This window comes from Aotus nancymaae, unplaced genomic scaffold (assembly GCF_030222135.1).
Source record: "Aotus nancymaae isolate 86718 unplaced genomic scaffold, 86718_ANA_hifiasm-v0.15.2.pri h1tg000006l, whole genome shotgun sequence".
NCBI classification, from domain to species: domain Eukaryota; kingdom Metazoa; phylum Chordata; class Mammalia; order Primates; family Aotidae; genus Aotus; species Aotus nancymaae.
The window spans coordinates 38,217,387-38,229,051 of NW_026988417.1; positions in this window are offsets into that span (position 1 = coordinate 38,217,387).

Sequence of the window (11,665 nt, forward strand, 5' to 3'; positions counted from 1 at the left end):
GAAGAGGGCCACCAACATCCAGATGCCAGAATGGTATCCACTGACAGCTTCCACCATGCACCTGGAAAAGCCACAAATACTCAATGCCAGCCTATGAAAGCAGCTGGGAGGGAGGCTGGGCCCTGCAAAACCACAGAAGTGGAGCTGCCCAAGACCATGGAAACCCACCTCTTGCATCAACATGACCTGGATGTGAGACATGGAGTCAAAGGAGATCATTTTGGAGCTTTAAGATTTGACTGCCCTTCTGGATTTCAGACTTGCATTGGGCCTGTAGCACCTTTGTTTTGGCCAATTTCTCCCATTTGGAATGGCTGTATTTACCCAATGTTTGCACCCCCATTGCATCTAGGAAGTAACTAACTTGCTTTTGATTTTACGGGCTCATAGGCAGAAGGGACTTGCCTTGTCTTGGATGAAACTGTGGACTGTGGACTTTTGAGTTAATGCTGAAATGAGTTAAGACTTTGAGGGACTGTTGGAAAGGCATGATTAGTTTTGAAATGTGAAGACATGAGATTTGGGAGGGGCCAGGGGTGAGATGATATGGTTTGGCTCTGTGTCCCCACCCAAATCTCGTCTTGTAGCTCCCATAACTCCCACATGTTGTGGGAGGGACCCAGTGGGAGATGACTGAATCATGAGGGCAGGGCTTTCCTGTGCTGTTCTCGTGATAGTGAGTGGGTCTCATGAGATCTGATGGCTTTAAAAATGGGAGTTTCTCTGCACATAATCTCTGTCTTTGCCTGCTGCCATCCATGTAAGTTGTGACTTACTCCTCCTTGCCTACTGCCATGATTGTGAGGCCTCCCTAGCCATGTGGAACTTTAAGTCCAATAAATTTCTTTCTTTTGTAAATTACCAAGACTTGGGTATATCTTTATCAGCAGCATGAAAAGGGACTAATATATATACCATTGAGCAAAAAAAGCATCTATTCCACATAGAGTATATTTTGCTGACTGTTCAGGCTGAATGGAACGATCAGTAAAAACTTTCCCTACCTCAGTGAACTTTATGAATGAAATGAGGAAAAATATTTACACAGCACATTAAAACAATAACATCTGTATCTCTGTGAAGTAGGTAACAATGGCATAGGTTGCATTTAGCAAATAGAGAAATAATTTTAGTATGTCATAAAGTTGTCAGTAATTACCAATAATACAAAATTTCTTTTCGTTTAAGTCTATTACTTATTCAATCATTTCTAATTACATATTCATCTATACTTTTATTTTCAGAACATTTGACACCAGTGGAATTTTATTTTATTTTATTTTATTTTATTTATTTTATTTTTGTAGAGATAGGCTCTCACTTTGATGCCCAGGCCAGGCTCAAACTCCTGGCCTCAAGTGATCCTTCCACCTTGGCCTCGCAAAGTGCTGGGATTACAGGCAGGAGCCACTGTGCCCGGCCTCCAGTGGAAATATTAATAGCAGTATTTAAATGCTGCACAAACCTATAATGCAGGGTGTGTGAATAGGAAACTATAACAACTTCTAAACAGAAGATATCCTATTATATACATATTAATATATATATATTTCTTAGAGACATCTCTAAGAAAAATATTTCTTTAACTCCGATTTGCTGAAAATTGTGAACTACTCTTTGTCTTCATTTTATGCAATTTTAATAATCATTCTTGGTACTTAAAGTCAATCAGTGGGAGAAGGGAAAAGAGGTGAAATTCAACTATAGTAGTGAGTTTCAAGTTATAGTTTTGCAAATCACGCTTTTTTTTTTTTTTTTTTTTTTTTTGAGACAGAGCCTTGCTCTGTTGCCCAGGCTGGAGTGCAGTGGTGAGATCTAAGCTCACTGCAACCTCTACCTCCCAGGTTCAGGCAGTTCTCCTGCCTCAGCCTCCAGAGTAACTGGGATTACAGGCATGCACCACCATCCCCAGGTAATTTTTGCATTTTTAGTAGAGACAGGGTTTCCCCTTGTTGTCCAGGCTGGTCTCAAATTCCTGACCTCAATTGATCTGCCCACCTCGGCCTCCCAAACTGTTGGGATTACAGGCATGAGCTACCACACCCAGCCCATACTCTTAAACTAAAACATTTTCTTAAAAATGTCTAGAGAATTGGTCAGGTGCAATGGCTCACATCTGTAATCCCAGCACTTTGCGAGGCCGAGGTGGGCAGACCACCTGAGGTTGGGAATTCAAGACCAGCCTGACCAACATGGAGAAACTCCATCTTTACTAAAAATACAAAATTAGCCCAATGTGGTAGCTCATGCCTATAATCCCAGCTACTCAGGAGGCTGAGGCAGGAGAATCCCTCGAACCCGGGAGGCGGAGGTTGCAGTGAGCCCAGATCGTGCCACTGCACTCAGCCTGGGCAACAAAAGCAAAACTCTGTCTCAAAAAAAAAAAAAAGTCTAGAGAATCTCAGATATTAGTGATAAACTTTATTTACTTCATCAAGTGCTTACCACCATCCAGAGCTAATGATAATATTTATAGGAAGCCGTCAAGCCAGGTGTAATATTTTAAAATGTAGAGTCCAAAGCACTTACCTTATTTGTGCTGAAACAAAGTTAGCTCTCTTCATAGCAACTAGCAATTTAAATGGATATGTTAAAAGTATTGTTTATATCCTCTTGTGGTCATGGACCAGACTTTATCTGAGTAAGATTTTTGCTGTATATTTTATAGAAGATGTGAATGTATTGAGATTCCTTTTTCATGTCTTTCCTACTTTAATCTGTGTTTATTTGCAAAATTTTATTTATTTATTTATTTATTTGCGACAGACTCTCACTGTGTTGCCCAGGCTGGAGTACAGTAGCGCAGTCTCAGCTCACTGCATCCTCCACCTCCTAGGTTCAAGTGATTCAAGCGATTCTAATGCCTCAGCCTCCCAAATAGCTGGGACTACAGGTGCACGCCACCACGCCTGGTTAATTTTTGCATGTTGTGAAGAGACGGAGTTGCGCCCTGTTGGCCAAGCTAGTCTGGAACTCCTGACCTCAAACAATCCACCCACCTCGGCCTTCCAGAATGCTGGGATTACAGGCGTGAGGTCACGCCGGACCTATTTGTAAAATGTTAAAATGTTATACACTACACTGTATAAACTGATGATCATATTTAATTCTATTTAAACTTTATGTCAAGAAAGACAACATGTGAGATTTCCATGAAAGTTCGATATGTATTTTTATCACAAACATTGCTGAAATATGAATGAGAATTCTGGGCATATCTTATCATAGCATTTCAGATTTTCAAAGGTCCTAAGGGTCTGGAATATCCAGGTATGTGATCATCCCTAACATAGCAGCAGTTCTCAAGTAACTGAAGGTAGTTTTTTTTAATTTGCTATGCTTCACATTATTTCTTTAAAAAGAACAACAAAAATCCTGGAATTACTTTGACCTATGAGACTAAAAAAAGATTAATCATAAAATCTACTATCACTACAAATTGCTGATGGAATTCCTGTCACTCTATTCATACATAACTGTAAAACTGCCAATGAATATTTTAGGAATTAATCTGTGACTTGAGACACATTATATATGTAATCAAATGTATATCTCAACAATAAAGTTATATGGTTTTGTTAAATTTACAATTTTAAATATAAATGTTTCTTCTCACCTAAGTGATGATACTGATTTACTTGGAAAAAACTTTCTGTTATTTCAGGCTATAAAAATGATCAGGCAAGTTTATATAAACTTAGCTTAGTCAGGCATAATCATATTAAGAAGGTTAAATGGATATCACCCAAGAATTAAGATAAATGACATACTTAGTGCCCAATTTCCTAAATTAGAATATGTGCACTTTAATGGTGACAAATTACGATTTAATGATGATGTTCATAAATGGATTATAAGGTCAACATTACCGGTCAAGACCTGCAGTCATCACGAACACAGAAAAGAGTAAGCTGCTTAACAGACTGTTGTCTATAAGAAAAACGTTCCAGTAAACTCTGACAAAGCAGGACATGCTAATATTTATCCAGAGGGCAGAAAGTCACATTTGTTGTTGCACAGTGAAAATTCTATTGATTTCTGTTGACTTTATAAAGTCTAGTGAAAGACAATGTGATTATCGTGCTTCTGAAAAAGATTTCAAAAGTGACTTTAAGAGTTAGGTCTATCACATAGATAAGTGATAGATGTATTAACACTAAGCATTTACTTTGACCATTTCAGTTGTTTTTCACTTACACACAGTAGGAGTTAGACTGTGAGGAAGGATCAAAATGCAGATCATGCACTTTCTGACACAACTTTCAGTCGTTTCAGGAGGGCTATGATTTATCTCTCTGTATATGCTGTGGAAAGAACCAATTACTATAAGCATAATCCAATTATTCTTGTGTTTAGAAGCATTCAGATAAAGATGTGAATGTAAATACTCTAAATTTGGGGGTAGAGTTTTTCATGGAATGTAAACTCTTCTTCCACCGGTGGTATATTTTTAAGGGCGGAGGGGCATGAAATAGATCCCACTTTGACAAAATCGGCTTCGTTGATAAAGTTTTCTCTAACAAACTCTCTCTCTTTTTTTTTGCCCATTTTTTGCATCTCCTCAAGCATTTGTCCTTTGTATTACAAACAATACAATTATACTATTTTATTTATTTTTAAATGTACAATTAAGTTATTATTGCCAGGCACGGTGGCACATGCCTGTAGTCCCAGCTACTCGGAAGGCTGAGATGGGAGGATCGCTTGAGCCCAGGAGTTCTGGGCTCTAGTGCACTATGCTGATCAGGTGTTCGCACTAAGTTCATCATCAATGTGGTGACCTCCCAGGAGCGGCGGGGAGGGGGGACCACCAGTTTGCCTAAGGAGGGGTGAACCGGTCCAGGTGGGAAACAAAGCAGGTCAAAACTCCCGTGCTGATCAGTATGAGATCATGCCTGTGAATAGCCACTATACTCCAGCCCAGGCAACACAGCGAGACCCCATCTCTAAAAAAATTAAAAAAAAAAAAAGTTATTATTGACTCTAGTCACCCTGTTGTGCTATCAAGTACTAGATCTTATTCATTCTATTTTTTTGTATCGATTAACCATCGTCACCTCCCCACCACCACCCACTACTCTTCCCAGCCTCTGCTAACCAGTTTTCTACTCTCTATGTTCATGAGTTCAATCATTTTGATTTTTAGATCCCACAAATAAGTGAGAACATGTGATGTTTGTATTTCTGCACCTGGCTTATTTCACTTAACATAATGACTTCCAGTTCCAACCATATTGTTGCAAATAACAGAGTCTCAATTTTTATTGTGGCTAAATAGTACTCCATTGTGTATGAGTACCACTTTTTTTTTTTTTTTTTTTTGAGATGGAGTTTCGCTCTTGTTACCCAGGCTGGAGTGCAATGGCAATGTCAGCTCACCGCAACCTCCATCTCCCAGGTTCAAGCAATTCTCCTGCCTCAGCCTCCCGAGTAGCTGGGACTACAGGCGTGCGCCATGATGCCCAGCTAATTTTTGTATTTTTAGTAGAGATGGGGTTTCACCATGTTGACCAGGATGGTCTCGATCTCTTGACCTCGTGATCCACCCATCTTGGCCTCCCAAAGTGCTGGGATTATAGGCGTGAGCCACCGCACCCGGCCGAGTACCACTTTTTTAATCCATTCATCTGTTCATGGATACTTAGGTTGTTTCCAAATCTTAGGTGTTGTGAACAGTGCTGCAACAAACATGGGAGTGTGGATATCTCTTCAATTTACTGATTTCCTTTCTTTTGGGTATATACTCAGCAGTGGGATTGCTGGATCATACAGTTGTCCTATTTTTACTTTTTTGAGGAACCTCCAAATTGTTCTCTATGGTGGCTATATTAATTTCCCACCAACGGTGTTTCAGGATTCCCTTTTCTCCACATCCTTACCAGCAACGGTTATTATCTCTTTTGGATATAAGCCATTTTAATTGGGGTGAGATAATATCTCACTGTAGTTTTGATTTGCATTTCTCTGATGATCTGTGATGTCAAGCACATTTTCATTTGCCTGTTTGCCATTTGTATGTCTTCTTTTGAAAAATGTCTATTCAAATCTTTGGCCCATTTTTTAAATCAGATTATTAGATTATTTTCCTATAGAATTGTTTGCACTCCTTATATATTATGGTTATTAATCCCTTGTCAGATGGATAGTTTGCAAATATTTTCTCCCATTCTGTGGGTTTTCGCTTCACTTTGTTGTTTCCCTTTCTATGCAGAAGCTTTTTAACTTGATGTGATCCCGTTTGTCCATTTTGACTTTGGTTGCCTGTGCTAGTAGGGTATTACTCAAGAAATGTTGGCTAATGTCTTGGAAAGTACCCCCGATGTTTTCTTGCAGCAGGTCCATATTATGAGGTCTTAGATTTAAGTCCTTAATCCATTTTGTTTTGATTTTTGTGTATGGCGAGGGATAGGAGTCTAATATCATTCTTCTGTGTATGAATATCCAATTTTCGCAGCACCATTAATTGAAGAGACAGTCTTTTCCCCAGTGTATGTTCTTGGCACCTTTGTCAAAAATGAGTTCATTATAGATGTGTGGATTTGTTTCTGGGTTCTCTATTTTGTTGCATTGGTCTATGTGTTGGTTTTTATGCCAGTACCATGATGTTTTGGTTACTATAGCTCTGTAGTATAATTTTAAGTCAGGTCACGTGATTACTCCAGGTTTTATCTTTTTGCTTAGGATAGCTTTGGCTATTCTGGGTCTTTGTGGCTCCATATAAATTTTAGGATTGTGTTTATTTCTGTTAAGAATGCCGTTGGTATTTTGATAGGGATTAAATTGAATCTGTAGATTGCACTTTAACAATATTAATTATTCCAATCCATGGCCGGGCGTGGTGGCTCACACCTGTAATCCCAGCACTTTGAGATGCCGAGGCGGGCAGATCACGAGGTCAAGAGCTGGAGACCATCCTGGCCAACATGGTGAAACCCTGTCTCTACTAAAAAAATACAAAAATTAGCTGGGCATGGTGGCATGCGCCTGCAGTCCCAGCTACTAAGGAGGCTGAGGCAGGAGAATTGCTTGAACCTGGGAGGCGGAGGTTGCAGTGAGCCAAGATTGCACCACTGCACTCCAGCCTGGTGCCTGGTGACAGAGCGAGACTCTGTCTCAAAAACAAAAACAAAAACAAATTATTCCAATTCATGAACACGGAATATCTTTCCATTTTTTTGGTGTCCTCTTCAATTTCTTTCATCAGTGTTTTATGATTTTCATTATGGATGTCTTTTACTTCTTAGGTTAAGTTAATTCCTAGGTACTTAATTTTATTTGTGGCTATTGTAAATAGGATTACTTTTTTGTTTGTTTTTTGCTTGTTGGTTGGTTGGTTTTTAAGACAGAGTCTCACTCTGTTGCCCAGGCTGGAGTGCAGTGGTATGATCTTGGCTCACTGCAACCTCTGCCAGCCAGGTTCAAACAATTCTCCTGCCTCAGCCTCCCGACTAGCTGGGATTACAGGTGCCTGCCACCATGCCCAGCTAATTTTTTTATTTTTAGCAGAGACGGGGTTTCACCATGTTGGCCAGGCTGCTCAAACTCTTGACCTCAGATGATCTGCCCGCCTCAACCTCCCAAAGTGCCCAGTGAGCCACGATGCTTGGCCTGTAAATAGGATTACTTTTTTATTTTTCAGATTGTTCACTGTTGGCATATAGAAATGCTACTGATTTTTGAGAATAGGCTGGGTGCGGTGGCTCACGCCTGTAATCCCAGCACTTTGGGAGGCCGAGGTGGGTGGGTCACCTGAGGTCAGGAGTTCGAGACCAGCCTGGCCAACATAGAGAAACCCCATCTCTAAAAAATAAAAAGAAAACAAGAAATGCTACTGATTTTTGTATGTTGAATCTTTATTCTGTAACTTTACTGAATTTGTTTTATCAGTTCTAACAGTTTTTTGGTAGAGTCTTTAGGTTTTTCTGAATAGAAGGTTATATTGCTTCAAACAAAGATAATTTGACTTATCCTTTTCAATTTGTATGCCCTTTATTTGTTTCCCTTATCTGATTCCTCTAGCTAGGACTTCCAGTATTATGTTGAATAACAATGGTGAAAGTGGGTATCCTTGTTGTGGTCCAGAACTTAGAGGAAAGGCTTTCAGGTTTTCCCCATTTGATATAATATTAGTTGTGGGTCTGTCATACATGGCTTTTATTATGTTGAAGTGTACTCCTTATATACTGAGGTTTTTTTAGGGTTTTTAACATGAAGGAATGTTGAGTTTTATCAAATGCTTTTTCAGGATTAATTGAGATGATCAAATAGTTTTTATCCTTCATTCTGTTGATATGATGTATCACACTGATTGATTTGCATATATTGAACCATCCTTGCATCCCAGTGATTAGATTCAACATGGTCCTGATGAATGATCTTTTCGATGTATTGTTAAATTTCACTTACTGGTATTTTGCTGAGGATTTTTGTGTCAATATTCATCAGAGATATTGGCCTGTAGTTTTTTTTTTTTTAATGTGTCTTTGTCTGGCTTTGGTATCAGGGTAATACTAGCCTCATAGAGTGGAGTTTGGAAGTGTTCCCTCCTCCTCTATTTTTTGGAATACTTTGAGTAGGATTAGTAATACTTCTTTAAATTTTTGGTAGAATTCAGCAGTGAAGCCATTAGGTCTCAGGTTTTTCTTTACTGAGAGACTTTTTATTATGGCTTCCATTTAGTTTTGTTGTTGTTGTTGCTGCTGTTGTTTTATGTTATTTATTTGTTTATTTATTTTTAGAGATGAGGTTTCACCATGTTGGCCAGGCTGGTCTTGAACTCCTGACCTCAGGTGATCCGCCCATCTCAGCCTCCCAAAGTGCTGGGATTACAGGCATGAGCCATCATGCCCAGCCTACGGCTTCCATTTTGTTACTTGTTATTGGCTTGTTCAGGATTTGGATTTCTTCCTGGTTCAGTCTTGGTTGGTTGTGTGTGTCTAGGCATTTGTCCATTTCTCCTAGTTTCCAATTTATTGGCATAGTTGCTCATAATAGCCACTAATCCTTTGAGTTTCCATGGTATCAGTTACAATGTCTCCTTTTTCATCTCTGATTTTATTTATCTGAATCTTTCCTTTTTTCTTCTTCACTAGTCTGGCTAAGGTTTGTCAATTTTGTTTAACTTTTCGAAAAAACATTTTTGTTTCATTGATCTTTTGTATTGTTTTCTTCATTTCAATTTCATTTATTTCTGCTCTAACCTTTATTATTTCTTGTCTTCCACTAATGGGTTTGGTTTGCTCTTGTTTTTCTAGGTCTTTAAGATGCATCACTACCTTGTTTATTCAAAATTTTTCTTCCTTTTTGATATAGACACTTACAACTATCATCTTTTCTGTTAGTACTGCTTTTGCTGTATCCCATATATTTTGGTATGTTAGGTTTTCATTATCATTTGTTCCAAGAATTTTTGTTTTGTTTTGTTTTGTTTGTTTGTTTGTTTTTGAGACGGATTTTTGCTCTTGTTACCCAGACTGGAGTGCAGTGGCACAGTCTCGGCTTACCACAACCTCCGCCTCCTGGGTTCAAGCAATTCTCCTGCCTCAGCCTCCCAGGTAGCTGGGACTACAGGCAAGTGCCACCATGCCCAGCTATTTTTTTTTTTTTTTTTTTTTTAGTAGAGACAGGGTTTCACCATGTTGACCAGGATGGTCTCGATCTCTTGACCTTGTGATCCACCCACCTCGGCCTCCCAAAGTGCTGGGATTACAGGCATGAGCCACCATGCCTGGCAAGAATTTTTTTTTTTTAATTTCTTCATTTACTTATTCAGGAACATATTGTTTAATTTCCATGTATTTGTATAGTTTCCAAAATTCCTTGTCATTGATTTCTATTTTTATTTCATTGGGGTCAGAGAAGATGTTTGGTATTATTTCCATTTTTTGAATGTTTTTGGTATTATTTCCATTTTTTGAATGTTTTTGAATGTTTTGACTTGTTTTGTGACCTAATATATGGTCGGTCCTTGAGAATGATCCATGTGCTGAGGAAAAGAATGTGTATTCTGTAGCCATTAGATGAAATATTCTGCAAATATCTATTAGGTCCATTTGGTCTACAGTGCACATAAGTGTAATTTTTTGTTGTTGATTTTCTATCTGGAAGATCTGTCCATTGCTGAAAGTGGGGTGTTGAAATCTCCAGCCGTTATTGCATTGGGGCCTATCTTTCTCTTTAGCTCTAATAATATTTGTTTTATATATCTGGGTGTTCTCGTGGTGGGTGCATATATATTTTAAATTGTTATAGCCTCTTGCTGAATTGACCCTTTGTCATTATATAATGACCTTCTCTGTCTCTTCTTATAGTTTTTGTCTTGAAATCTATTTTGTCTAAGTATAGCTACTCCTGCTCTTTTTTGTTTTCTATTGGAATGGAATATCTTTTTCCATCTATTTTGTTTTTGTGTATGTGTGTCTTTTATAAGTGAAGTGCATTTCTTGCAGAGAACAAATCATTGGGTCTTATTTTTTTAATCCATTCAGCCACTCTCTGTCTTTTGATTGGCGAGTTAATCCATTTACATTCAATGTTGTTATTGATAAGAAAGGACTTACTCCTGCCATTTTGTTGTTTTGTTTTGGTTTTTGAAATGGAATCTCACTCTGTCGCCCAGGCTGGAGTACAGTGGCATGATCTCAGCTCACTGCAACCTCCACCTCCTGGGCTCAAGCAATTCTCCTGCCTCGGCCTCCCGAGTAGCTGGCATTACAGGAGCGCGCCACCATGCCCTGCTAATTTTTGTATTTTTAGTAGAGACGGGGTTTCACCATGTTGACCAGGAGGGTCTCGATCTCTTGACCTCGTGATCCACCCGCCTCGGCCTCCCACAGTGTTGGGATTATAGGCGTGAACTACCGCAGCTGCCCTTGTTATTTGTTTTATGGTCTTCTCTTCCTTCTTTCTTTCCTTCCCGTCTTCCTTTTAGTGAAAGTGACTTCCTCTGCTGATATGATTTAGTTTTTTGGCTTTTTATTTTTTTTGTAGCAGTTGTATGTTTTTTGGTTTAAGGTTACTATGAGGGTTGCAAATACTATCTTATAATCCATTATTTTAAGCTGATAACAAGTTAACACTATTTGCATAGAAAACAGGCAAAATGAAAACTAACAAAGACTCTACACCTTAACTTCATTCCCCTTGTTTTTAACTTTTTGTTGTTTCTCTTTAATCTTTTTTTTTCCACTTTAAGTTCTGGGATACATGTGCAGAACAAGCAGGTCTGTTACATAAGTATGCATGTGCAATGGTGGTTTGCTACACCTATCAACCTGTCATCTAGGTTTTAAGGCCTGCTTGCATTAAGTATTTCTCCTAATGCTCTCCCTCCCCTTGCTCCCCACCCCCCGACAAGCCCCCGTGTGTGATGTTTTCCTCCTGTGTCCATGTGTTCTCATTGTTCAACTCCTGCTTGTCTGTTTCTCTTTAATCTTATTGTATTGTCGATGTCTTGAAAAGTTGTTACAGTTATTTTTGATTGGTTCATAATTAAGTGTATTTACTTAAGAGTAGTTTACACACCACAGTTACAGTGTTCCAGTATTCTGTTTTTCTGTGTACTTACTATTACTAATGAGTTTTGTACCTTCAGATTATTTCTTATTGCTCATTAATATCCTTATCTTTCTAATTGAAATATTCCCTTTAGTATTTCTTTTTTTTT